We start from the raw sequence: 25944 nt of genomic DNA, 5'->3' as shown, positions 1-25944 counted from the left end.
CCTGAAAAAGAAACCTGAGTGGTTTCCAAAGCTTGCAGCAACATCAATTGACCATTCAAAGGAATCTTATCTGCAAGGTTAATTAGCTTCTCTCCCCGAGAACAAGCATATTATGTTCTACTGGCTAACGGGGTTCCAATGTTCCTTTTGAGCATCAGCCTAGAAGTTAGGCACCAGTGAGAATGAAACTCACACCCCGTGGTTTAACCAGACCAGTGGCCTATGAAGCAGGAAGAAAAGGGATTGGCGTGGTGTTTTTTTCCCCTTTCTGATGGAGGGTTTCTTGTTCCTCAAACTGCTTTCAAAGTTGACTTCGGGAGCTAGCCTGTCAGAAGTGGGATTCGAACCCACGCCTCCAGAGGAGACTGCAACCTGAACGCAGCGCCTTAGACCGCTCGGCCATCCTGACTCTCATGTGGCAGTATGCTTTGGCGCTTCGTGGTGATACTAGACATCATGGTAAGCGTTAAGCATAAAATTGAGGCACTTGTCAACATCTGCAAGTCTGCACTTGCGCAGAACAGAGCAACTTTGCCGCTCCTCACACAGACCCCCGCTGGAATCCCAATCCGTGACGCGTAAGAGCAAACACTTGGCTGTCATGGGGTGGGATTTGAACCCACGCCTCCAGGAAAGATCATGCAGCTATCCTCAAATACGCAGGTGTGAAAAAAAAATGCAAAGCGCAAAGAAAAAATGGTGACATTAAGAGTCCAATTCTTGGGATGAAGTATAAAGACTGGATCAGTTTGTCACTTACTGGTGGTGATCTTCCACGATCTGATTGAGTATTTCGCATTCAAAGGTTGAACGGAGGAAAGCTTGAAGGACTTTTTCTACCTTTCTTCAAGTTGCTGGTTTAGAAGCAGGATTTTGACATCAGCCTAGTATGTGTATAAATGTTTCTTCAGATATATCCTATCAGAACCCTGAAAAAGAAACCTGAGTGGTTTCCAAAGCTTGCAGCAACATCAATTGACCATTCAAAGGAATCTTATCTGCAAGGTTAATTAGCTTCTCTCCCCGAGAACAAGCATATTATGTTCTACTGGCTAACGGGGTTCCAATGTTCCTTTTGAGCATCAGCCTAGAAGTTAGGCACCAGTGAGAATGAAACTCACACCCCGTGGTTTAACCAGACCAGTGGCCTATGAAGCAGGAAGAAAAGGGATTGGCGTGGTGTTTTTTTCCCCTTTCTGATGGAGGGTTTCTTGTTCCTCAAACTGCTTTCAAAGTTGACTTCGGGAGCCCTGAGAAAAATGGCCTTGCTTAATATTTAAGGAAAAGCTAGCCTGTCAGAAGTGGGATTCGAACCCACGCCTCCAGAGGAGACTGCGACCTGAACGCAGCGCCTTAGACCGCTCGGCCATCCTGACTCTCATGTGGCAGTATGCTTTGGCGCTTCGTGGTGATACTAGACATCATGGTAAGCGTTAAGCATAAAATTGAGGCACTTGTCAACATCTGCAAGTCTGTACTTGCGCAGAACAGAGCAACTTTGCCGCTCCTCACACAGACCCCCGCTGGAATCCCAATCCGTGACGCGTAAGAGCAAACACTTGGCTGTCATGGGGTGGGATTTGAACCCACGCCTCCAGGAAAGATCATGCAGCTATCCTCAAATACGCAGGTGTGAAAAAAAAGTGCAAAGCGCAAAGAAAAAATGGTGACATTAAGAGTCCAATTCTTGGGATGAAGTATAAAGACTGGATCAGTTTGTCACTTACTGGTGGTGATCTTCCACGATCTGATTGAGTATTTCGCATTCAAAGGTTGAACGGAGGAAAGCTTGAAGGACTTTTTCTACCTTTCTTCAAGTTGCTGGTTTAGAAGCAGGATTTTGACATCAGCCTAGTATGTGTATAAATGTTTCTTCAGATATATCCTATCAGAACCCTGAAAAAGAAACCTGAGTGGTTTCCAAAGCTTGCAGCAACATCAATTGACCATTCAAAGGAATCTTATCTGCAAGGTTAATTAGCTTCTCTCCCCGAGAACAAGCATATTATGTTCTACTGGCTAACGGGGTTCCAATGTTCCTTTTGAGCATCAGCCTAGAAGTTAGGCACCAGTGAGAATGAAACTCACACCCCGTGGTTTAACCAGACCAGTGGCCTATGAAGCAGGAAGAAAAGGGATTGGCGTGGTGTTTTTTTCCCCTTTCTGATGGAGGGTTTCTTGTTCCTCAAACTGCTTTCAAAGTTGACTTCGGGAGCCCTGAGAAAAATGGCCTTGCTTAATATTTAAGGAAAAGCTAGCCTGTCAGAAGTGGGATTCGAACCCACGCCTCCAGAGGAGACTGCGACCTGAACGCAGCGCCTTGGACCGCTCGGCCATCCTGACTCTCATGTGGCAGTATGCTTTGGCGCTTCGTGGTGATACTAGACATCATGGTAAGCGTTAAGCATAAAATTGAGGCACTTGTCAACATCTGCAAGTCTGTACTTGCGCAGAACAGAGCAACTTTGCCGCTCCTCACACAGACCCCCGCTGGAATCCCAATCCGTGACGCGTAAGAGCAAACACTTGGCTGTCATGGGGTGGGATTTGAACCCACGCCTCCAGGAAAGATCATGCAGCTATCCTCAAATACGCAGGTGTGAAAAAAAAATGCAAAGCGCAAAGAAAAAATGGTGACATTAAGAGTCCAATTCTTGGGATGAAGTATAAAGACTGGATCAGTTTGTCACTTACTGGTGGTGATCTTCCACGATCTGATTGAGTATTTCGCATTCAAAGGTTGAACGGAGGAAAGCTTGAAGGACTTTTTCTACCTTTCTTCAAGTTGCTGGTTTAGAAGCAGGATTTTGACATCAGCCTAGTATGTGTATAAATGTTTCTTCAGATATATCCTATCAGAACCCTGAAAAAGAAACCTGAGTGGTTTCCAAAGCTTGCAGCAACATCAATTGACCATTCAAAGGAATCTTATCTGCAAGGTTAATTAGCTTCTCTCCCCGAGAACAAGCATATTATGTTCTACTGGCTAACGGGGTTCCAATGTTCCTTTTGAGCATCAGCCTAGAAGTTAGGCACCAGTGAGAATGAAACTCACACCCCGTGGTTTAACCAGACCAGTGGCCTATGAAGCAGGAAGAAAAGGGATTGGCGTGGTGTTTTTTTCCCCTTTCTGATGGAGGGTTTCTTGTTCCTCAAACTGCTTTCAAAGTTGACTTCGGGAGCCCTGAGAAAAATGGCCTTGCTTAATATTTAAGGAAAAGCTAGCCTGTCAGAAGTGGGATTCGAACCCACGCCTCCAGAGGAGACTGCGACCTGAACGCAGCGCCTTAGACCGCTCGGCCATCCTGACTCTCATGTGGCAGTATGCTTTGGCGCTTCGTGGTGATACTAGACATCATGGTAAGCGTTAAGCATAAAATTGAGGCACTTGTCAACATCTGCAAGTCTGTACTTGCGCAGAACAGAGCAACTTTGCCGCTCCTCACACAGACCCCCGCTGGAATCCCAATCCGTGACGCGTAAGAGCAAACACTTGGCTGTCATGGGGTGGGATTTGAACCCACGCCTCCAGGAAAGATCATGCAGCTATCCTCAAATACGCAGGTGTGAAAAAAAAATGCAAAGCGCAAAGAAAAAATGGTGACATTAAGAGTCCAATTCTTGGGATGAAGTATAAAGACTGGATCAGTTTGTCACTTACTGGTGGTGATCTTCCACGATCTGATTGAGTATTTCGCATTCAAAGGTTGAACGGAGGAAAGCTTGAAGGACTTTTTCTACCTTTCTTCAAGTTGCTGGTTTAGAAGCAGGATTTTGACATCAGCCTAGTATGTGTATAAATGTTTCTTCAGATATATCCTATCAGAACCCTGAAAAAGAAACCTGAGTGGTTTCCAAAGCTTGCAGCAACATCAATTGACCATTCAAAGGAATCTTATCTGCAAGGTTAATTAGCTTCTCTCCCCGAGAACAAGCATATTATGTTCTACTGGCTAACGGGGTTCCAATGTTCCTTTTGAGCATCAGCCTAGAAGTTAGGCACCAGTGAGAATGAAACTCACACCCCGTGGTTTAACCAGACCAGTGGCCTATGAAGCAGGAAGAAAAGGGATTGGCGTGGTGTTTTTTTCCCCTTTCTGATGGAGGGTTTCTTGTTCCTCAAACTGCTTTCAAAGTTGACTTCGGGAGCCCTGAGAAAAATGGCCTTGCTTAATATTTAAGGAAAAGCTAGCCTGTCAGAACCCACGCCTCCAGAGGAGACTGCGACCTGAACGCAGCGCCTTAGACCGCTCGGCCATCCTGACTCTCATGTGGCAGTATGCTTTGGCGCTTCGTGGTGATACTAGACATCATGGTAAGCGTTAAGCATAAAATTGAGGCACTTGTCAACATCTGCAAGTCTGCACTTGCGCAGAACAGAGCAACTTTGCCGCTCCTCACACAGACCCCCGCTGGAATCCCAATCCGTGACGCGTAAGAGCAAACACTTGGCTGTCATGGGGTGGGATTTGAACCCACGCCTCCAGGAAAGATCATGCAGCTATCCTCAAATACGCAGGTGTGAAAAAAAAATGCAAAGCGCAAAGAAAAAATGGTGACATTAAGAGTCCAATTCTTGGGATGAAGTATAAAGACTGGATCAGTTTGTCACTTACTGGTGGTGATCTTCCACGATCTGATTGAGTATTTCGCATTCAAAGGTTGAACGGAGGAAAGCTTGAAGGACTTTTTCTACCTTTCTTCAAGTTGCTGGTTTAGAAGCAGGATTTTGACATCAGCCTAGTATGTGTATAAATGTTTCTTCAGATATATCCTATCAGAACCCTGAAAAAGAAACCTGAGTGGTTTCCAAAGCTTGCAGCAACATCAATTGACCATTCAAAGGAATCTTATCTGCAAGGTTAATTAGCTTCTCTCCCCGAGAACAAGCATATTATGTTCTACTGGCTAACGGGGTTCCAATGTTCCTTTTGAGCATCAGCCTAGAAGTTAGGCACCAGTGAGAATGAAACTCACACCCCGTGGTTTAACCAGACCAGTGGCCTATGAAGCAGGAAGAAAAGGGATTGGCGTGGTGTTTTTTTCCCCTTTCTGATGGAGGGTTTCTTGTTCCTCAAACTGCTTTCAAAGTTGACTTCGGGAGCTAGCCTGTCAGAAGTGGGATTCGAACCCACGCCTCCAGAGGAGACTGCAACCTGAACGCAGCGCCTTAGACCGCTCGGCCATCCTGACTCTCATGTGGCAGTATGCTTTGGCGCTTCGTGGTGATACTAGACATCATGGTAAGCGTTAAGCATAAAATTGAGGCACTTGTCAACATCTGCAAGTCTGCACTTGCGCAGAACAGAGCAACTTTGCCGCTCCTCACACAGACCCCCGCTGGAATCCCAATCCGTGACGCGTAAGAGCAAACACTTGGCTGTCATGGGGTGGGATTTGAACCCACGCCTCCAGGAAAGATCATGCAGCTATCCTCAAATACGCAGGTGTGAAAAAAAAATGCAAAGCGCAAAGAAAAAATGGTGACATTAAGAGTCCAATTCTTGGGATGAAGTATAAAGACTGGATCAGTTTGTCACTTACTGGTGGTGATCTTCCACGATCTGATTGAGTATTTCGCATTCAAAGGTTGAACGGAGGAAAGCTTGAAGGACTTTTTCTACCTTTCTTCAAGTTGCTGGTTTAGAAGCAGGATTTTGACATCAGCCTAGTATGTGTATAAATGTTTCTTCAGATATATCCTATCAGAACCCTGAAAAAGAAACCTGAGTGGTTTCCAAAGCTTGCAGCAACATCAATTGACCATTCAAAGGAATCTTATCTGCAAGGTTAATTAGCTTCTCTCCCCGAGAACAAGCATATTATGTTCTACTGGCTAACGGGGTTCCAATGTTCCTTTTGAGCATCAGCCTAGAAGTTAGGCACCAGTGAGAATGAAACTCACACCCTGTGGTTTAACCAGACCAGTGGCCTATGAAGCAGGAAGAAAAGGGATTGGCGTGGTGTTTTTTTCCCCTTTCTGATGGAGGGTTTCTTGTTCCTCAAACTGCTTTCAAAGTTGACTTCGGGAGCCCTGAGAAAAATGGCCTTGCTTAATATTTAAGGAAAAGCTAGCCTGTCAGAAGTGGGATTCGAACCCACGCCTCCAGAGGAGACTGCGACCTGAACGCAGCGCCTTAGACCGCTCGGCCATCCTGACTCTCATGTGGCAGTATGCTTTGGCGCTTCGTGGTGATACTAGACATCATGGTAAGCGTTAAGCATAAAATTGAGGCACTTGTCAACATCTGCAAGTCTGTACTTGCGCAGAACAGAGCAACTTTGCCGCTCCTCACACAGACCCCCGCTGGAATCCCAATCCGTGACGCGTAAGAGCAAACACTTGGCTGTCATGGGGTGGGATTTGAACCCACGCCTCCAGGAAAGATCATGCAGCTATCCTCAAATACGCAGGTGTGAAAAAAAAATGCAAAGCGCAAAGAAAAAATGGTGACATTAAGAGTCCAATTCTTGGGATGAAGTATAAAGACTGGATCAGTTTGTCACTTACTGGTGGTGATCTTCCACGATCTGATTGAGTATTTCGCATTCAAAGGTTGAACGGAGGAAAGCTTGAAGGACTTTTTCTACCTTTCTTCAAGTTGCTGGTTTAGAAGCAGGATTTTGACATCAGCCTAGTATGTGTATAAATGTTTCTTCAGATATATCCTATCAGAACCCTGAAAAAGAAACCTGAGTGGTTTCCAAAGCTTGCAGCAACATCAATTGACCATTCAAAGGAATCTTATCTGCAAGGTTAATTAGCTTCTCTCCCCGAGAACAAGCATATTATGTTCTACTGGCTAACGGGGTTCCAATGTTCCTTTTGAGCATCAGCCTAGAAGTTAGGCACCAGTGAGAATGAAACTCACACCCCGTGGTTTAACCAGACCAGTGGCCTATGAAGCAGGAAGAAAAGGGATTGGCGTGGTGTTTTTTTCCCCTTTCTGATGGAGGGTTTCTTGTTCCTCAAACTGCTTTCAAAGTTGACTTCGGGAGCCCTGAGAAAAATGGCCTTGCTTAATATTTAAGGAAAAGCTAGCCTGTCAGAAGTGGGATTCGAACCCACGCCTCCAGAGGAGACTGCGACCTGAACGCAGCGCCTTAGACCGCTCGGCCATCCTGACTCTCATGTGGCAGTATGCTTTGGCGCTTCGTGGTGATACTAGACATCATGGTAAGCGTTAAGCATAAAATTGAGGCACTTGTCAACATCTGCAAGTCTGTACTTGCGCAGAACAGAGCAACTTTGCCGCTCCTCACACAGACCCCCGCTGGAATCCCAATCCGTGACGCGTAAGAGCAAACACTTGGCTGTCATGGGGTGGGATTTGAACCCACGCCTCCAGGAAAGATCATGCAGCTATCCTCAAATACGCAGGTGTGAAAAAAAAATGCAAAGCGCAAAGAAAAAATGGTGACATTAAGAGTCCAATTCTTGGGATGAAGTATAAAGACTGGATCAGTTTGTCACTTACTGGTGGTGATCTTCCACGATCTGATTGAGTATTTCGCATTCAAAGGTTGAACGGAGGAAAGCTTGAAGGACTTTTTCTACCTTTCTTCAAGTTGCTGGTTTAGAAGCAGGATTTTGACATCAGCCTAGTATGTGTATAAATGTTTCTTCAGATATATCCTATCAGAACCCTGAAAAAGAAACCTGAGTGGTTTCCAAAGCTTGCAGCAACATCAATTGACCATTCAAAGGAATCTTATCTGCAAGGTTAATTAGCTTCTCTCCCCGAGAACAAGCATATTATGTTCTACTGGCTAACGGGGTTCCAATGTTCCTTTTGAGCATCAGCCTAGAAGTTAGGCACCAGTGAGAATGAAACTCACACCCTGTGGTTTAACCAGACCAGTGGCCTATGAAGCAGGAAGAAAAGGGATTGGCGTGGTGTTTTTTTCCCCTTTCTGATGGAGGGTTTCTTGTTCCTCAAACTGCTTTCAAAGTTGACTTCGGGAGCCCTGAGAAAAATGGCCTTGCTTAATATTTAAGGAAAAGCTAGCCTGTCAGAAGTGGGATTCGAACCCACGCCTCCAGAGGAGACTGCGACCTGAACGCAGCGCCTTAGACCGCTCGGCCATCCTGACTCTCATGTGGCAGTATGCTTTGGCGCTTCGTGGTGATACTAGACATCATGGTAAGCGTTAAGCATAAAATTGAGGCACTTGTCAACATCTGCAAGTCTGTACTTGCGCAGAACAGAGCAACTTTGCCGCTCCTCACACAGACCCCCGCTGGAATCCCAATCCGTGACGCGTAAGAGCAAACACTTGGCTGTCATGGGGTGGGATTTGAACCCACGCCTCCAGGAAAGATCATGCAGCTATCCTCAAATACGCAGGTGTGAAAAAAAAATGCAAAGCGCAAAGAAAAAATGGTGACATTAAGAGTCCAATTCTTGGGATGAAGTATAAAGACTGGATCAGTTTGTCACTTACTGGTGGTGATCTTCCACGATCTGATTGAGTATTTCGCATTCAAAGGTTGAACGGAGGAAAGCTTGAAGGACTTTTTCTACCTTTCTTCAAGTTGCTGGTTTAGAAGCAGGATTTTGACATCAGCCTAGTATGTGTATAAATGTTTCTTCAGATATATCCTATCAGAACCCTGAAAAAGAAACCTGAGTGGTTTCCAAAGCTTGCAGCAACATCAATTGACCATTCAAAGGAATCTTATCTGCAAGGTTAATTAGCTTCTCTCCCCGAGAACAAGCATATTATGTTCTACTGGCTAACGGGGTTCCAATGTTCCTTTTGAGCATCAGCCTAGAAGTTAGGCACCAGTGAGAATGAAACTCACACCCCGTGGTTTAACCAGACCAGTGGCCTATGAAGCAGGAAGAAAAGGGATTGGCGTGGTGTTTTTTTCCCCTTTCTGATGGAGGGTTTCTTGTTCCTCAAACTGCTTTCAAAGTTGACTTCGGGAGCCCTGAGAAAAATGGCCTTGCTTAATATTTAAGGAAAAGCTAGCCTGTCAGAAGTGGGATTCGAACCCACGCCTCCAGAGGAGACTGCGACCTGAACGCAGCGCCTTAGACCGCTCGGCCATCCTGACTCTCATGTGGCAGTATGCTTTGGCGCTTCGTGGTGATACTAGACATCATGGTAAGCGTTAAGCATAAAATTGAGGCACTTGTCAACATCTGCAAGTCTGCACTTGCGCAGAACAGAGCAACTTTGCCGCTCCTCACACAGACCCCCGCTGGAATCCCAATCCGTGACGCGTAAGAGCAAACACTTGGCTGTCATGGGGTGGGATTTGAACCCACGCCTCCAGGAAAGATCATGCAGCTATCCTCAAATACGCAGGTGTGAAAAAAAAATGCAAAGCGCAAAGAAAAAATGGTGACATTAAGAGTCCAATTCTTGGGATGAAGTATAAAGACTGGATCAGTTTGTCACTTACTGGTGGTGATCTTCCACGATCTGATTGAGTATTTCGCATTCAAAGGTTGAACGGAGGAAAGCTTGAAGGACTTTTTCTACCTTTCTTCAAGTTGCTGGTTTAGAAGCAGGATTTTGACATCAGCCTAGTATGTGTATAAATGTTTCTTCAGATATATCCTATCAGAACCCTGAAAAAGAAACCTGAGTGGTTTCCAAAGCTTGCAGCAACATCAATTGACCATTCAAAGGAATCTTATCTGCAAGGTTAATTAGCTTCTCTCCCCGAGAACAAGCATATTATGTTCTACTGGCTAACGGGGTTCCAATGTTCCTTTTGAGCATCAGCCTAGAAGTTAGGCACCAGTGAGAATGAAACTCACACCCCGTGGTTTAACCAGACCAGTGGCCTATGAAGCAGGAAGAAAAGGGATTGGCGTGGTGTTTTTTTCCCCTTTCTGATGGAGGGTTTCTTGTTCCTCAAACTGCTTTCAAAGTTGACTTCGGGAGCTAGCCTGTCAGAAGTGGGATTCGAACCCACACCTCCAGAGGAGACTGCAACCTGAACGCAGCGCCTTAGACCGCTCGGCCATCCTGACTCTCATGTGGCAGTATGCTTTGGCGCTTCGTGGTGATACTAGACATCATGGTAAGCGTTAAGCATAAAATTGAGGCACTTGTCAACATCTGCAAGTCTGCACTTGCGCAGAACAGAGCAACTTTGCCGCTCCTCACACAGACCCCCGCTGGAATCCCAATCCGTGACGCGTAAGAGCAAACACTTGGCTGTCATGGGGTGGGATTTGAACCCACGCCTCCAGGAAAGATCATGCAGCTATCCTCAAATACGCAGGTGTGAAAAAAAAATGCAAAGCGCAAAGAAAAAATGGTGACATTAAGAGTCCAATTCTTGGGATGAAGTATAAAGACTGGATCAGTTTGTCACTTACTGGTGGTGATCTTCCACGATCTGATTGAGTATTTCGCATTCAAAGGTTGAACGGAGGAAAGCTTGAAGGACTTTTTCTACCTTTCTTCAAGTTGCTGGTTTAGAAGCAGGATTTTGACATCAGCCTAGTATGTGTATAAATGTTTCTTCAGATATATCCTATCAGAACCCTGAAAAAGAAACCTGAGTGGTTTCCAAAGCTTGCAGCAACATCAATTGACCATTCAAAGGAATCTTATCTGCAAGGTTAATTAGCTTCTCTCCCCGAGAACAACCATATTATGTTCTACTGGCTAACGGGGTTCCAATGTTCCTTTTGAGCATCAGCCTAGAAGTTAGGCACCAGTGAGAATGAAACTCACACCCCGTGGTTTAACCAGACCAGTGGCCTATGAAGCAGGAAGAAAAGGGATTGGCGTGGTGTTTTTTTCCCCTTTCTGATGGAGGGTTTCTTGTTCCTCAAACTGCTTTCAAAGTTGACTTCGGGAGCCCTGAGAAAAATGGCCTTGCTTAATATTTAAGGAAAAGCTAGCCTGTCAGAAGTGGGATTCGAACCCACGCCTCCAGAGGAGACTGCGACCTGAACGCAGCGCCTTAGACCGCTCGGCCATCCTGACTCTCATGTGGCAGTATGCTTTGGCGCTTCGTGGTGATACTAGACATCATGGTAAGCGTTAAGCATAAAATTGAGGCACTTGTCAACATCTGCAAGTCTGTACTTGCGCAGAACAGAGCAACTTTGCCGCTCCTCACACAGACCCCCGCTGGAATCCCAATCCGTGACGCGTAAGAGCAAACACTTGGCTGTCATGGGGTGGGATTTGAACCCACGCCTCCAGGAAAGATCATGCAGCTATCCTCAAATACGCAGGTGTGAAAAAAAAATGCAAAGCGCAAAGAAAAAATGGTGACATTAAGAGTCCAATTCTTGGGATGAAGTATAAAGACTGGATCAGTTTGTCACTTACTGGTGGTGATCTTCCACGATCTGATTGAGTATTTCGCATTCAAAGGTTGAACGGAGGAAAGCTTGAAGGACTTTTTCTACCTTTCTTCAAGTTGCTGGTTTAGAAGCAGGATTTTGACATCAGCCTAGTATGTGTATAAATGTTTCTTCAGATATATCCTATCAGAACCCTGAAAAAGAAACCTGAGTGGTTTCCAAAGCTTGCAGCAACATCAATTGACCATTCAAAGGAATCTTATCTGCAAGGTTAATTAGCTTCTCTCCCCGAGAACAAGCATATTATGTTCTACTGGCTAACGGGGTTCCAATGTTCCTTTTGAGCATCAGCCTAGAAGTTAGGCACCAGTGAGAATGAAACTCACACCCCGTGGTTTAACCAGACCAGTGGCCTATGAAGCAGGAAGAAAAGGGATTGGCGTGGTGTTTTTTTCCCCTTTCTGATGGAGGGTTTCTTGTTCCTCAAACTGCTTTCAAAGTTGACTTCGGGAGCCCTGAGAAAAATGGCCTTGCTTAATATTTAAGGAAAAGCTAGCCTGTCAGAAGTGGGATTCGAACCCACGCCTCCAGAGGAGACTGCGACCTGAACGCAGCGCCTTAGACCGCTCGGCCATCCTGACTCTCATGTGGCAGTATGCTTTGGCGCTTCGTGGTGATACTAGACATCATGGTAAGCGTTAAGCATAAAATTGAGGCACTTGTCAACATCTGCAAGTCTGTACTTGCGCAGAACAGAGCAACTTTGCCGCTCCTCACACAGACCCCCGCTGGAATCCCAATCCGTGACGCGTAAGAGCAAACACTTGGCTGTCATGCGGTGGGATTTGAACCCACGCCTCCAGGAAAGATCATGCAGCTATCCTCAAATACGCAGGTGTGAAAAAAAAGTGCAAAGCGCAAAGAAAAAATGGTGACATTAAGAGTCCAATTCTTGGGATGAAGTATAAAGACTGGATCAGTTTGTCACTTACTGGTGGTGATCTTCCACGATCTGATTGAGTATTTCGCATTCAAAGGTTGAACGGAGGAAAGCTTGAAGGACTTTTTCTACCTTTCTTCAAGTTGCTGGTTTAGAAGCAGGATTTTGACATCAGCCTAGTATGTGTATAAATGTTTCTTCAGATATATCCTATCAGAACCCTGAAAAAGAAACCTGAGTGGTTTCCAAAGCTTGCAGCAACATCAATTGACCATTCAAAGGAATCTTATCTGCAAGGTTAATTAGCTTCTCTCCCCGAGAACAAGCATATTATGTTCTACTGGCTAACGGGGTTCCAATGTTCCTTTTGAGCATCAGCCTAGAAGTTAGGCACCAGTGAGAATGAAACTCACACCCCGTGGTTTAACCAGACCAGTGGCCTATGAAGCAGGAAGAAAAGGGATTGGCGTGGTGTTTTTTTCCCCTTTCTGATGGAGGGTTTCTTGTTCCTCAAACTGCTTTCAAAGTTGACTTCGGGAGCTAGCCTGTCAGAAGTGGGATTCGAACCCACGCCTCCAGAGGAGACTGCGACCTGAACGCAGCGCCTTAGACCGCTCGGCCATCCTGACTCTCATGTGGCAGTATGCTTTGGCGCTTCGTGGTGATACTAGACATCATGGTAAGCGTTAAGCATAAAATTGAGGCACTTGTCAACATCTGCAAGTCTGTACTTGCGCAGAACAGAGCAACTTTGCCGCTCCTCACACAGACCCCCGCTGGAATCCCAATCCGTGACGCGTAAGAGCAAACACTTGGCTGTCATGGGGTGGGATTTGAACCCACGCCTCCAGGAAAGATCATGCAGCTATCCTCAAATACGCAGGTGTGAAAAAAAAATGCAAAGCGCAAAGAAAAAATGGTGACATTAAGAGTCCAATTCTTGGGATGAAGTATAAAGACTGGATCAGTTTGTCACTTACTGGTGGTGATCTTCCACGATCTGATTGAGTATTTCGCATTCAAAGGTTGAACGGAGGAAAGCTTGAAGGACTTTTTCTACCTTTCTTCAAGTTGCTGGTTTAGAAGCAGGATTTTGACATCAGCCTAGTATGTGTATAAATGTTTCTTCAGATATATCCTATCAGAACCCTGAAAAAGAAACCTGAGTGGTTTCCAAAGCTTGCAGCAACATCAATTGACCATTCAAAGGAATCTTATCTGCAAGGTTAATTAGCTTCTCTCCCCGAGAACAAGCATATTATGTTCTACTGGCTAACGGGGTTCCAATGTTCCTTTTGAGCATCAGCCTAGAAGTTAGGCACCAGTGAGAATGAAACTCACACCCCGTGGTTTAACCAGACCAGAGGCCTATGAAGCAGGAAGAAAAGGGATTGGCGTGGTGTTTTTTTTCCCCTTTCTGATGGAGGGTTTCTTGTTCCTCAAACTGCTTTCAAAGTTGACTTCGGGAGCCCTGAGAAAAATGGCCTTGCTTAATATTTAAGGAAAAGCTAGCCTGTCAGAAGTGGGATTCGAACCCACGCCTCCAGAGGAGACTGCGACCTGAACGCAGCGCCTTAGACCGCTCGGCCATCCTGACTCTCATGTGGCAGTATGCTTTGGCGCTTCGTGGTGATACTAGACATTATGGTAAGCGTTAAGCATAAAATTGAGGCACTTGTCAACATCTGCAAGTCTGCACTTGCGCACTAAGAGCAAACACTTGGCTGTCATGGGGTGGGATTTGAACCCACGCCTCCAGGAAAGATCATGCAGCTATCCTCAAATACGCAGGTGTGAAAAAAAAATGCAAAGCGCAAAGAAAAAATGGTGACATTAAGAGTCCAATTCTTGGGATGAAGTATAAAGACTGGATCAGTTTGTCACTTACTGGTGGTGATCTTCCACGATCTCATTGAGTATTTCGCATTCAAAGGTTGAACGGAGGAAAGCTTGAAGGACTTTTTCTACCTTTCTTCAAGTTGCTGGTTTAGAAGCAGGATTTTGACATCAGCCTAGTATGTGTATAAATGTTTCTTCAGATATATCCTATCAGAACCCTGAAAAAGAAACCTGAGTGGTTTCCAAAGCTTGCAGCAACATCAATTGACCATTCAAAGGAATCTTATCTGCAAGGTTAATTAGCTTCTCTCCCCGAGAACAAGCATATTATGTTCTACTGGCTAACGGGGTTCCAATGTTCCTTTTGAGCATCAGCCTAGAAGTTAGGCACCAGTGAGAATGAAACTCACACCCCGTGGTTTAACCAGACCAGTGGCCTATGAAGCAGGAAGAAAAGGGATTGGCGTGGTGTTTTTTTCCCCTTTCTGATGGAGGGTTTCTTGTTCCTCAAACTGCTTTCAAAGTTGACTTCGGGAGCTAGCCTGTCAGAAGTGGGATTCGAACCCACGCCTCCAGAGGAGACTGCAACCTGAACGCAGCGCCTTAGACCGCTCGGCCATCCTGACTCTCATGTGGCAGTATGCTTTGGCGCTTCGTGGTGATACTAGACATCATGGTAAGCGTTAAGCATAAAATTGAGGCACTTGTCAACATCTGCAAGTCTGCACTTGCGCAGAACAGAGCAACTTTGCCGCTCCTCACACAGACCCCCGCTGGAATCCCAATCCGTGACGCGTAAGAGCAAACACTTGGCTGTCATGGGGTGGGATTTGAACCCACGCCTCCAGGAAAGATCATGCAGCTATCCTCAAATACGCAGGTGTGAAAAAAAAATGCAAAGCGCAAAGAAAAAATGGTGACATTAAGAGTCCAATTCTTGGGATGAAGTATAAAGACTGGATCAGTTTGTCACTTACTGGTGGTGATCTTCCACGATCTGATTGAGTATTTCGCATTCAAAGGTTGAACGGAGGAAAGCTTGAAGGACTTTTTCTACCTTTCTTCAAGTTGCTGGTTTAGAAGCAGGATTTTGACATCAGCCTAGTATGTGTATAAATGTTTCTTCAGATATATCCTATCAGAACCCTGAAAAAGAAACCTGAGTGGTTTCCAAAGCTTGCAGCAACATCAATTGACCATTCAAAGGAATCTTATCTGCAAGGTTAATTAGCTTCTCTCCCCGAGAACAAGCATATTATGTTCTACTGGCTAACGGGGTTCCAATGTTCCTTTTGAGCATCAGCCTAGAAGTTAGGCACCAGTGAGAATGAAACTCACACCCCGTGGTTTAACCAGACCAGTGGCCTATGAAGCAGGAAGAAAAGGGATTGGCGTGGTGTTTTTTTCCCCTTTCTGATGGAGGGTTTCTTGTTCCTCAAACTGCTTTCAAAGTTGACTTCGGGAGCCCTGAGAAAAATGGCCTTGCTTAATATTTAAGGAAAAGCTAGCCTGTCAGAAGTGGGATTCGAACCCACGCCTCCAGAGGAGACTGCGACCTGAACGCAGCGCCTTAGACCGCTCGGCCATCCTGACTCTCATGTGGCAGTATGCTTTGGCGCTTCGTGGTGATACTAGACATCATGGTAAGCGTTAAGCATAAAATTGAGGCACTTGTCAACATCTGCAAGTCTGTACTTGCGCAGAACAGAGCAACTTTGCCGCTCCTCACACAGACCCCCGCTGGAATCCCAATCCGTGACGCGTAAGAGCAAACACTTGGCTGTCATGCGGTGGGATTTGAACCCACGCCTCCAGGAAAGATCATGCAGCTATCCTCAAATACGCAGGTGTGAAAAAAAAATGCAAAGCGCAAAGAAAAAATGGTGACATTAAGAGTCCAATTCTTGGGATGAAGTATAAAGACTGGATCAGTTTGTCACTTACTGGTGGTGATCTTCCACGATCTGATTGAGTATTTCGCATTCAAAGGTTGAACGGAGGAAAGCTTGAAGGACTTTTTCTACCTTTCTTCAAGTTGCTGGTTTAGAAGCAGGATTTTGACATCAGCCTAGTATGTGTATAAATGTTTCTTCAGATATATCCTATCAGAACCCTGAAAAAGAAACCTGAGTGGTTTCCAAAGCTTGCAGCAACATCAATTGACCATTCAAAGGAATCTTATCTGCAAGGTTAATTAGCTTCTCTCCCCGAGAACAAGCATATTATGTTCTACTGGCTAACGGGGTTCCAATGTTCCTTTTGAGCATCAGCCTAGAAGTTAGGCACCAGTGAGAATGAAACTCACACCCCGTGGTTTAACCAGACCAGTGGCCTATGAAGCAGGAAGAAAAGGGATTGGCGTGGTGTTTTTTTCCCCTTTCTGATGGAGGGTTTCTTGTTCCTCAAACTGCTTTCAAAGTTGACTTCGGGAGCTAGCCTGTCAGAAGTGGGATTCGAACCCACGCCTCCAGAGGAGACTGCGACCTGAACGCAGCGCCTTAGACCGCTCGGCCATCCTGACTCTCATGTGGCAGTATGCTTTGGCGCTTCGTGGTGATACTAGACATCATGGTAAGCGTTAAGCATAAAATTGAGGCACTTGTCAACATCTGCAAGTCTGTACTTGCGCAGAACAGAGCAACTTTGCCGCTCCTCACACAGACCCCCGCTGGAATCCCAATCCGTGACGCGTAAGAGCAAACACTTGGCTGTCATGGGGTGGGATTTGAACCCACGCCTCCAGGAAAGATCATGCAGCTATCCTCAAATACGCAGGTGTGAAAAAAAAATGCAAAGCGCAAAGAAAAAATGGTGACATTAAGAGTCCAATTCTTGGGATGAAGTATAAAGACTGGATCAGTTTGTCACTTACTGGTGGTGATCTTCCACGATCTGATTGAGTATTTCGCATTCAAAGGTTGAACGGAGGAAAGCTTGAAGGACTTTTTCTACCTTTCTTCAAGTTGCTGGTTTAGAAGCAGGATTTTGACATCAGCCTAGTATGTGTATAAATGTTTCTTCAGATATATCCTATCAGAACCCTGAAAAAGAAACCTGAGTGGTTTCCAAAGCTTGCAGCAACATCAATTGACCATTCAAAGGAATCTTATCTGCAAGGTTAATTAGCTTCTCTCCCCGAGAACAAGCATATTATGTTCTACTGGCTAACGGGGTTCCAATGTTCCTTTTGAGCATCAGCCTAGAAGTTAGGCACCAGTGAGAATGAAACTCACACCCCGTGGTTTAACCAGACCAGAGGCCTATGAAGCAGGAAGAAAAGGGATTGGCGTGGTGTTTTTTTTCCCCTTTCTGATGGAGGGTTTCTTGTTCCTCAAACTGCTTTCAAAGTTGACTTCGGGAGCCCTGAGAAAAATGGCCTTGCTTAATATTTAAGGAAAAGCTAGCCTGTCAGAAGTGGGATTCGAACCCACGCCTCCAGAGGAGACTGCGACCTGAACGCAGCGCCTTAGACCGCTCGGCCATCCTGACTCTCATGTGGCAGTATGCTTTGGCGCTTCGTGGTGATACTAGACATCATGGTAAGCGTTAAGCATAAAATTGAGGCACTTGTCAACATCTGCAAGTCTGCACTTGCGCACTAAGAGCAAACACTTGGCTGTCATGGGGTGGGATTTGAACCCACGCCTCCAGGAAAGATCATGCAGCTATCCTCAAATACGCAGGTGTGAAAAAAAAATGCAAAGCGCAAAGAAAAAATGGTGACATTAAGAGTCCAATTCTTGGGATGAAGTATAAAGACTGGATCAGTTTGTCACTTACTGGTGGTGATCTTCCACGATCTGATTGAGTATTTCGCATTCAAAGGTTGAACGGAGGAAAGCTTGAAGGACTTTTTCTACCTTTCTTCAAGTTGCTGGTTTAGAAGCAGGATTTTGACATCAGCCTAGTATGTGTATAAATGTTTCTTCAGATATATCCTATCAGAACCCTGAAAAAGAAACCTGAGTGGTTTCCAAAGCTTGCAGCAACATCAATTGACCATTCAAAGGAATCTTATCTGCAAGGTTAATTAGCTTCTCTCCCCGAGAACAAGCATATTATGTTCTACTGGCTAACGGGGTTCCAATGTTCCTTTTGAGCATCAGCCTAGAAGTTAGGCACCAGTGAGAATGAAACTCACACCCCGTGGTTTAACCAGACCAGTGGCCTATGAAGCAGGAAGAAAAGGGATTGGCGTGGTGTTTTTTTCCCCTTTCTGATGGAGGGTTTCTTGTTCCTCAAACTGCTTTCAAAGTTGACTTCGGGAGCTAGCCTGTCAGAAGTGGGATTCGAACCCACGCCTCCAGAGGAGACTGCAACCTGAACGCAGCGCCTTAGACCGCTCGGCCATCCTGACTCTCATGTGGCAGTATGCTTTGGCGCTTCGTGGTGATACTAGACATCATGGTAAGCGTTAAGCATAAAATTGAGGCACTTGTCAACATCTGCAAGTCTGCACTTGCGCAGAACAGAGCAACTTTGCCGCTCCTCACACAGACCCCCGCTGGAATCCCAATCCGTGACGCGTAAGAGCAAACACTTGGCTGTCATGGGGTGGGATTTGAACCCACGCCTCCAGGAAAGATCATGCAGCTATCCTCAAATACGCAGGTGTGAAAAAAAAATGCAAAGCGCAAAGAAAAAATGGTGACATTAAGAGTCCAATTCTTGGGATGAAGTATAAAGACTGGATCAGTTTGTCACTTACTGGTGGTGATCTTCCACGATCTGATTGAGTATTTCGCATTCAAAGGTTGAACGGAGGAAAGCTTGAAGGACTTTTTCTACCTTTCTTCAAGTTGCTGGTTTAGAAGCAGGATTTTGACATCAGCCTAGTATGTGTATAAATGTTTCTTCAGATATATCCTATCAGAACCCTGAAAAAGAAACCTGAGTGGTTTCCAAAGCTTGCAGCAACATCAATTGACCATTCAAAGGAATCTTATCTGCAAGGTTAATTAGCTTCTCTCCCCGAGAACAAGCATATTATGTTCTACTGGCTAACGGGGTTCCAATGTTCCTTTTGAGCATCAGCCTAGAAGTTAGGCACCAGTGAGAATGAAACTCACACCCCGTGGTTTAACCAGACCAGTGGCCTATGAAGCAGGAAGAAAAGGGATTGGCGTGGTGTTTTTTTCCCCTTTCTGATGGAGGGTTTCTTGTTCCTCAAACTGCTTTCAAAGTTGACTTCGGGAGCTAGCCTGTCAGAAGTGGGATTCGAACCCACGCCTCCAGAGGAGACTGCAACCTGAACGCAGCGCCTTAGACCGCTCGGCCATCCTGACTCTCATGTGGCAGTATGCTTTGGCGCTTCGTGGTGATACTAGACATCATGGTAAGCGTTAAGCATAAAATTGAGGCACTTGTCAACATCTGCAAGTCTGCACTTGCGCAGAACAGAGCAACTTTGCCGCTCCTCACACAGACCCCCGCTGGAATCCCAATCCGTGACGCGTAAGAGCAAACACTTGGCTGTCATGGGGTGGGATTTGAACCCACGCCTCCAGGAAAGATCATGCAGCTATCCTCAAATACGCAGGTGTGAAAAAAAAATGCAAAGCGCAAAGAAAAAATGGTGACATTAAGAGTCCAATTCTTGGGATGAAGTATAAAGACTGGATCAGTTTGTCACTTACTGGTGGTGATCTTCCACGATCTGATTGAGTATTTCGCATTCAAAGGTTGAACGGAGGAAAGCTTGAAGGACTTTTTCTACCTTTCTTCAAGTTGCTGGTTTAGAAGCAGGATTTTGACATCAGCCTAGTATGTGTATAAATGTTTCTTCAGATATATCCTATCAGAACCCTGAAAAAGAAACCTGAGTGGTTTCCAAAGCTTGCAGCAACATCAATTGACCATTCAAAGGAATCTTATCTGCAAGGTTAATTAGCTTCTCTCCCCGAGAACAACCATATTATGTTCTACTGGCTAACGGGGTTCCAATGTTCCTTTTGAGCATCAGCCTAGAAGTTAGGCACCAGTGAGAATGAAACTCACACCCCGTGGTTTAACCAGACCAGTGGCCTATGAAGCAGGAAGAAAAGGGATTGGCGTGGTGTTTTTTTCCCCTTTCTGATGGAGGGTTTCTTGTTCCTCAAACTGCTTTCAAAGTTGACTTCGGGAGCCCTGAGAAAAATGGCCTTGCTTAATATTTAAGGAAAAGCTAGCCTGTCAGAAGTGGGATTCGAACCCACGCCTCCAGAGGAGACTGCGACCTGAACGCAGCGCCTTAGACCGCTCGGCCATCCTGACTCTCATGTGGCAGTATGCTTTGGCGCTTCGTGGTGATACTAGACATCATGGTAAGCGTTAAGCATAAAATTGAGGCACTTGTCAACATCTGCAAGTCTGTACTTGCGCAGAACAGAGCAACTTTGCCGCTCCTCACACAGACCCCCGCTGGAATCCCAATCCGTGACGCGTAAGAGCAAACACTTGGCTGTCATGGGGTGGGATTTGAACCCACGCCTCCAGGAAAGATCATGCAGCTATCCTCAAATACGCAGGTGTGAAAAAAAAATGCAAAGCGCAAAGAAAAAATGGTGACATTAAGAGTCCAATTCTTGGGATGAAGTATAAAGACTGGATCAGTTTGTCACTTACTGGTGGTGATCTTCCACGATCTGATTGAGTATTTCGCATTCAAAGGTTGAACGGAGGAAAGCTTGAAGGACTTTTTCTACCTTTCTTCAAGTTGCTGGTTTAGAAGCAGGATTTTGACATCAGCCTAGTATGTGTATAAATGTTTCTTCAGATATATCCTATCAGAACCCTGAAAAAGAAACCTGAGTGGTTTCCAAAGCTTGCAGCAACATCAATTGACCATTCAAAGGAATCTTATCTGCAAGGTTAATTAGCTTCTCTCCCCGAGAACAAGCATATTATGTTCTACTGGCTAACGGGGTTCCAATGTTCCTTTTGAGCATCAGCCTAGAAGTTAGGCACCAGTGAGAATGAAACTCACACCCCGTGGTTTAACCAGACCAGTGGCCTATGAAGCAGGAAGAAAAGGGATTGGCGTGGTGTTTTTTTCCCCTTTCTGATGGAGGGTTTCTTGTTCCTCAAACTGCTTTCAAAGTTGACTTCGGGAGCTAGCCTGTCAGAAGTGGGATTCGAACCCACGCCTCCAGAGGAGACTGCGACCTGAACGCAGCGCCTTAGACCGCTCGGCCATCCTGACTCTCATGTGGCAGTATGCTTTGGCGCTTCGTGGTGATACTAGACATCATGGTAAGCGTTAAGCATAAAATTGAGGCACTTGTCAACATCTGCAAGTCTGTACTTGCGCAGAACAGAGCAACTTTGCCGCTCCTCACACAGACCCCCGCTGGAATCCCAATCCGTGACGCGTAAGAGCAAACACTTGGCTGTCATGGGGTGGGATTTGAACCCACGCCTCCAGGAAAGATCATGCAGCTATCCTCAAATACGCAGGTGTGAAAAAAAAATGCAAAGCGCAAAGAAAAAATGGTGACATTAAGAGTCCAATTCTTGGGATGAAGTATAAAGACTGGATCAGTTTGTCACTTACTGGTGGTGATCTTCCACGATCTGATTGAGTATTTCGCATTCAAAGGTTGAACGGAGGAAAGCTTGAAGGACTTTTTCTACCTTTCTTCAAGTTGCTGGTTTAGAAGCAGGATTTTGACATCAGCCTAGTATGTGTATAAATGTTTCTTCAGATATATCCTATCAGAACCCTGAAAAAGAAACCTGAGTGGTTTCCAAAGCTTGCAGCAACATCAATTGACCATTCAAAGGAATCTTATCTGCAAGGTTAATTAGCTTCTCTCCCCGAGAACAAGCATATTATGTTCTACTGGCTAACGGGGTTCCAATGTTCCTTTTGAGCATCAGCCTAGAAGTTAGGCACCAGTGAGAATGAAACTCACACCCCGTGGTTTAACCAGACCAGAGGCCTATGAAGCAGGAAGAAAAGGGATTGGCGTGGTGTTTTTTTTCCCCTTTCTGATGGAGGGTTTCTTGTTCCTCAAACTGCTTTCAAAGTTGACTTCGGGAGCCCTGAGAAAAATGGCCTTGCTTAATATTTAAGGAAAAGCTAGCCTGTCAGAAGTGGGATTCGAACCCACGCCTCCAGAGGAGACTGCGACCTGAACGCAGCGCCTTAGACCGCTCGGCCATCCTGACTCTCATGTGGCAGTATGCTTTGGCGCTTCGTGGTGATACTAGACATTATGGTAAGCGTTAAGCATAAAATTGAGGCACTTGTCAACATCTGCAAGTCTGCACTTGCGCACTAAGAGCAAACACTTGGCTGTCATGGGGTGGGATTTGAACCCACGCCTCCAGGAAAGATCATGCAGCTATCCTCAAATACGCAGGTGTGAAAAAAAAATGCAAAGCGCAAAGAAAAAATGGTGACATTAAGAGTCCAATTCTTGGGATGAAGTATAAAGACTGGATCAGTTTGTCACTTACTGGTGGTGATCTTCCACGATCTGATTGAGTATTTCGCATTCAAAGGTTGAACGGAGGAAAGCTTGAAGGACTTTTTCTACCTTTCTTCAAGTTGCTGGTTTAGAAGCAGGATTTTGACATCAGCCTAGTATGTGTATAAATGTTTCTTCAGATATATCCTATCAGAACCCTGAAAAAGAAACCTGAGTGGTTTCCAAAGCTTGCAGCAACATCAATTGACCATTCAAAGGAATCTTATCTGCAAGGTTAATTAGCTTCTCTCCCCGAGAACAAGCATATTATGTTCTACTGGCTAACGGGGTTCCAATGTTCCTTTTGAGCATCAGCCTAGAAGTTAGGCACCAGTGAGAATGAAACTCACACCCCGTGGTTTAACCAGACCAGTGGCCTATGAAGCAGGAAGAAAAGGGATTGGCGTGGTGTTTTTTTCCCCTTTCTGATGGAGGGTTTCTTGTTCCTCAAACTGCTTTCAAAGTTGACTTCGGGAGCTAGCCTGTCAGAAGTGGGATTCGAACCCACGCCTCCAGAGGAGACTGCGACCTGAACTCAGCGCCTTAGACCGCTCGGCCATCCTGACTCGCATGTGGCAGTATGCTTTGGCGCTTCGTGGTGATACTAGACATCATGGTAAGCGTTAAGCATAAAATTGAGGCACTTGTCAACATCTGCAAGTCTGTACTTGCGCAGAACAGAGCAACTTTGCCGCTCCTCACACAGACCCCCGCTGGAATCCCAATCCGTGACGCGTAAGAGCAAACACTTGGCTGTCATGGGGTGGGATTTGAACCCACGCCTCCAGGAAAGATCATGCAGCTATCCTCAAATACGCAGGTGTGAAAAAAAAATGCAAAGCGCAAAGAAAAAATGGTGACATTAAGAGTCCAATTCTTGGGATGAAGTATAAAGACTGGATCAGTTTGTCACTTACTGGTGGTGATCTTCCACGATCTGATTGAGTATTTCGCATTCAAAGGTTGAACGGAGGAAAGCTTGAAGGACTTTTTCTACCTTTCTTCAAGTTGCTGGTTTAGAAGCAGGATTTTGACATCAGCCTAGTATGTGTATAAATGTTTCTTCAGATATATCCTATCAGAACCCTGAAAAAGAAACCTGAGTGGTTTCCAAAGCTTGCAGCAACATCAATTGACCATTCAAAGGAATCTTATCTGCAAGGTTAATTAGCTTCTCTCCCCGAGAACAAGCATATTATGTTCTACTGGCTAACGGGGTTCCAATGTTCCTTTTGAGCATCAGCCTAGAAGTTAGGCACCAGTGAGAATGAAACTCACACCCCGTGGTTTAACCAGACCAGAGGCCTATGAAGCAGGAAGAAAAGGGATTGGCGTGGTGTTTTTTTTCCCCTTTCTGATGGAGGGTTTCTTGTTCCTCAAACTGCTTTCAAAGTTGACTTCGGGAGCCCTGAGAAAAATGGCCTTGCTTAATATTTAAGGAAAAGCTAGCCTGTCAGAAGTGGGATTCGAACCCACGCCTCCAGAGGAGACTGCGACCTGAACGCAGCGCCTTAGACCGCTCGGCCATCCTGACTCTCATGTGGCAGTATGCTTTGGCGCTTCGTGGTGATACTAGACATTATGGTAAGCGTTAAGCATAAAATTGAGGCACTTGTCAACATCTGCAAGTCTGCACTTGCGCACTAAGAGCAAACACTTGGCTGTCATGGGGTGGGATTTGAACCCACGCCTCCAGGAAAGATCATGCAGCTATCCTCAAATACGCAGGTGTGAAAAAAAAATGCAAAGCGCAAAGAAAAAATGGTGACATTAAGAGTCCAATTCTTGGGATGAAGTATAAAGACTGGATCAGTTTGTCACTTACTGGTGGTGATCTTCCACGATCTGATTGAGTATTTCGCATTCAAAGGTTGAACGGAGGAAAGCTTGAAGGACTTTTTCTACCTTTCTTCAAGTTGCTGGTTTAGAAGCAGGATTTTGACATCAGCCTAGTATGTGTATAAATGTTTCTTCAGATATATCCTATCAGAACCCTGAAAAAGAAACCTGAGTGGTTTCCAAAGCTTGCAGCAACATCAATTGACCATTCAAAGGAATCTTATCTGCAAGGTTAATTAGCTTCTCTCCCCGAGAACAAGCATATTATGTTCTACTGGCTAACGGGGTTCCAATGTTCCTTTTGAGCATCAGCCTAGAAGTTAGGCACCAGTGAGAATGAAACTCACACCCCGTGGTTTAACCAGACCAGTGGCCTATGAAGCAGGAAGAAAAGGGATTGGCGTGGTGTTTTTTTCCCCTTTCTGATGGAGGGTTTCTTGTTCCTCAAACTGCTTTCAAAGTTGACTTCGGGAGCCCTGAGAAAAATGGCCTTGCTTAATATTTAAGGAAAAGCTAGCCTGTCAGAAGTGGGATTCGAACCCACGCCTCCAGAGGAGACTGCGACCTGAACGCAGCGCCTTAGACCGCTCGGCCATCCTGACTCTCATGTGGCAGTATGCTTTGGCGCTTCGTGGTGATACTAGACATCATGGTAAGCGTTAAGCATAAAATTGAGGCACTTGTCAACATCTGCAAGTCTGTACTTGCGCAGAACAGAGCAACTTTGCCGCTCCTCACACAGACCCCCGCTGGAATCCCAATCCGTGACGCGTAAGAGCAAACACTTGGCTGTCATGGGGTGGGATTTGAACCCACGCCTCCAGGAAAGATCATGCAGCTATCCTCAAATACGCAGGTGTGAAAAAAAAATGCAAAGCGCAAAGAAAAAATGGTGACATTAAGAGTCCAATTCTTGGGATGAAGTATAAAGACTGGATCAGTTTGTCACTTACTGGTGGTGATCTTCCACGATCTGATTGAGTATTTCGCATTCAAAGGTTGAACGGAGGAAAGCTTGAAGGACTTTTTCTACCTTTCTTCAAGTTGCTGGTTTAGAAGCAGGATTTTGACATCAGCCTAGTATGTGTATAAATGTTTCTTCAGATATATCCTATCAGAACCCTGAAAAAGAAACCTGAGTGGTTTCCAAAGCTTGCAGCAACATCAATTGACCATTCAAAGGAATCTTATCTGCAAGGTTAATTAGCTTCTCTCCCCGAGAACAAGCATATTATGTTCTACTGGCTAACGGGGTTCCAATGTTCCTTTTGAGCATCAGCCTAGAAGTTAGGCACCAGTGAGAATGAAACTCACACCCCGTGGTTTAACCAGACCAGAGGCCTATGAAGCAGGAAGAAAAGGGATTGGCGTGGTGTTTTTTTTCCCCTTTCTGATGGAGGGTTTCTTGTTCCTCAAACTGCTTTCAAAGTTGACTTCGGGAGCCCTGAGAAAAATGGCCTTGCTTAATATTTAAGGAAAAGCTAGCCTGTCAGAAGTGGGATTCGAACCCACGCCTCCAAAGGAGACTGCGACATGAACGCAGCGCCTTAGACCGCTCGGCCATCCTGACTCTCATGTGGCAGTATGCTTTGGC

General features: G+C 45.4%; 26 non-coding genes across 26 annotated transcripts; all 26 read right to left on the bottom strand.

Annotated features, from left to right (window-relative positions):
• Positions 1-326: 326 nt before the first annotated feature.
• On the bottom strand, positions 327-409 carry TRNAL-CAG (transfer RNA leucine (anticodon CAG)). Its single transcript has one exon. It is a non-coding gene; the product is annotated as a tRNA-Leu (tRNA).
• Positions 410-1293: 884 nt separating this feature from the next.
• TRNAL-CAG (transfer RNA leucine (anticodon CAG)) lies at positions 1294-1376 on the bottom strand. The gene has a single exon. It is a non-coding gene; the product is annotated as a tRNA-Leu (tRNA).
• An 884-nt stretch (positions 1377-2260) lies between these two features.
• Positions 2261-2343, bottom strand: TRNAL-CAG (transfer RNA leucine (anticodon CAG)). Its single transcript has one exon. It is a non-coding gene; the product is annotated as a tRNA-Leu (tRNA).
• An 884-nt stretch (positions 2344-3227) lies between these two features.
• On the bottom strand, positions 3228-3310 carry TRNAL-CAG (transfer RNA leucine (anticodon CAG)). Its single transcript has one exon. It is a non-coding gene; the product is annotated as a tRNA-Leu (tRNA).
• Positions 3311-5110: 1800 nt separating this feature from the next.
• Positions 5111-5193, bottom strand: TRNAL-CAG (transfer RNA leucine (anticodon CAG)). Its single transcript has one exon. It is a non-coding gene; the product is annotated as a tRNA-Leu (tRNA).
• Positions 5194-6077: 884 nt separating this feature from the next.
• TRNAL-CAG (transfer RNA leucine (anticodon CAG)) lies at positions 6078-6160 on the bottom strand. Its single transcript has one exon. It is a non-coding gene; the product is annotated as a tRNA-Leu (tRNA).
• Positions 6161-7044: 884 nt separating this feature from the next.
• On the bottom strand, positions 7045-7127 carry TRNAL-CAG (transfer RNA leucine (anticodon CAG)). The gene has a single exon. It is a non-coding gene; the product is annotated as a tRNA-Leu (tRNA).
• An 884-nt stretch (positions 7128-8011) lies between these two features.
• TRNAL-CAG (transfer RNA leucine (anticodon CAG)) lies at positions 8012-8094 on the bottom strand. The gene has a single exon. It is a non-coding gene; the product is annotated as a tRNA-Leu (tRNA).
• Positions 8095-8978: 884 nt separating this feature from the next.
• Positions 8979-9061, bottom strand: TRNAL-CAG (transfer RNA leucine (anticodon CAG)). The gene has a single exon. It is a non-coding gene; the product is annotated as a tRNA-Leu (tRNA).
• An 845-nt stretch (positions 9062-9906) lies between these two features.
• On the bottom strand, positions 9907-9989 carry TRNAL-CAG (transfer RNA leucine (anticodon CAG)). The gene has a single exon. It is a non-coding gene; the product is annotated as a tRNA-Leu (tRNA).
• An 884-nt stretch (positions 9990-10873) lies between these two features.
• On the bottom strand, positions 10874-10956 carry TRNAL-CAG (transfer RNA leucine (anticodon CAG)). The gene has a single exon. It is a non-coding gene; the product is annotated as a tRNA-Leu (tRNA).
• Positions 10957-11840: 884 nt separating this feature from the next.
• On the bottom strand, positions 11841-11923 carry TRNAL-CAG (transfer RNA leucine (anticodon CAG)). The gene has a single exon. It is a non-coding gene; the product is annotated as a tRNA-Leu (tRNA).
• Positions 11924-12768: 845 nt separating this feature from the next.
• Positions 12769-12851, bottom strand: TRNAL-CAG (transfer RNA leucine (anticodon CAG)). Its single transcript has one exon. It is a non-coding gene; the product is annotated as a tRNA-Leu (tRNA).
• An 885-nt stretch (positions 12852-13736) lies between these two features.
• TRNAL-CAG (transfer RNA leucine (anticodon CAG)) lies at positions 13737-13819 on the bottom strand. The gene has a single exon. It is a non-coding gene; the product is annotated as a tRNA-Leu (tRNA).
• Positions 13820-14604: 785 nt separating this feature from the next.
• TRNAL-CAG (transfer RNA leucine (anticodon CAG)) lies at positions 14605-14687 on the bottom strand. Its single transcript has one exon. It is a non-coding gene; the product is annotated as a tRNA-Leu (tRNA).
• An 884-nt stretch (positions 14688-15571) lies between these two features.
• On the bottom strand, positions 15572-15654 carry TRNAL-CAG (transfer RNA leucine (anticodon CAG)). Its single transcript has one exon. It is a non-coding gene; the product is annotated as a tRNA-Leu (tRNA).
• An 845-nt stretch (positions 15655-16499) lies between these two features.
• On the bottom strand, positions 16500-16582 carry TRNAL-CAG (transfer RNA leucine (anticodon CAG)). Its single transcript has one exon. It is a non-coding gene; the product is annotated as a tRNA-Leu (tRNA).
• Positions 16583-17467: 885 nt separating this feature from the next.
• Positions 17468-17550, bottom strand: TRNAL-CAG (transfer RNA leucine (anticodon CAG)). Its single transcript has one exon. It is a non-coding gene; the product is annotated as a tRNA-Leu (tRNA).
• Positions 17551-18335: 785 nt separating this feature from the next.
• TRNAL-CAG (transfer RNA leucine (anticodon CAG)) lies at positions 18336-18418 on the bottom strand. Its single transcript has one exon. It is a non-coding gene; the product is annotated as a tRNA-Leu (tRNA).
• An 845-nt stretch (positions 18419-19263) lies between these two features.
• TRNAL-CAG (transfer RNA leucine (anticodon CAG)) lies at positions 19264-19346 on the bottom strand. Its single transcript has one exon. It is a non-coding gene; the product is annotated as a tRNA-Leu (tRNA).
• Positions 19347-20230: 884 nt separating this feature from the next.
• TRNAL-CAG (transfer RNA leucine (anticodon CAG)) lies at positions 20231-20313 on the bottom strand. Its single transcript has one exon. It is a non-coding gene; the product is annotated as a tRNA-Leu (tRNA).
• An 845-nt stretch (positions 20314-21158) lies between these two features.
• TRNAL-CAG (transfer RNA leucine (anticodon CAG)) lies at positions 21159-21241 on the bottom strand. The gene has a single exon. It is a non-coding gene; the product is annotated as a tRNA-Leu (tRNA).
• An 885-nt stretch (positions 21242-22126) lies between these two features.
• On the bottom strand, positions 22127-22209 carry TRNAL-CAG (transfer RNA leucine (anticodon CAG)). Its single transcript has one exon. It is a non-coding gene; the product is annotated as a tRNA-Leu (tRNA).
• A 785-nt stretch (positions 22210-22994) lies between these two features.
• Positions 22995-23077, bottom strand: TRNAL-CAG (transfer RNA leucine (anticodon CAG)). Its single transcript has one exon. It is a non-coding gene; the product is annotated as a tRNA-Leu (tRNA).
• An 885-nt stretch (positions 23078-23962) lies between these two features.
• TRNAL-CAG (transfer RNA leucine (anticodon CAG)) lies at positions 23963-24045 on the bottom strand. The gene has a single exon. It is a non-coding gene; the product is annotated as a tRNA-Leu (tRNA).
• Positions 24046-24869: 824 nt separating this feature from the next.
• Positions 24870-24952, bottom strand: TRNAL-CAG (transfer RNA leucine (anticodon CAG)). The gene has a single exon. It is a non-coding gene; the product is annotated as a tRNA-Leu (tRNA).
• Positions 24953-25944: the final 992 nt, after the last annotated feature.

This window comes from Eleutherodactylus coqui, chromosome 7, assembly GCF_035609145.1.
Source record: "Eleutherodactylus coqui strain aEleCoq1 chromosome 7, aEleCoq1.hap1, whole genome shotgun sequence".
Classification (NCBI taxonomy): domain Eukaryota; kingdom Metazoa; phylum Chordata; class Amphibia; order Anura; family Eleutherodactylidae; genus Eleutherodactylus; species Eleutherodactylus coqui.
The sequence above is the reverse complement of the archived record's forward strand: the minus strand, read 5'-3'. Positions and strand labels throughout refer to the sequence as shown.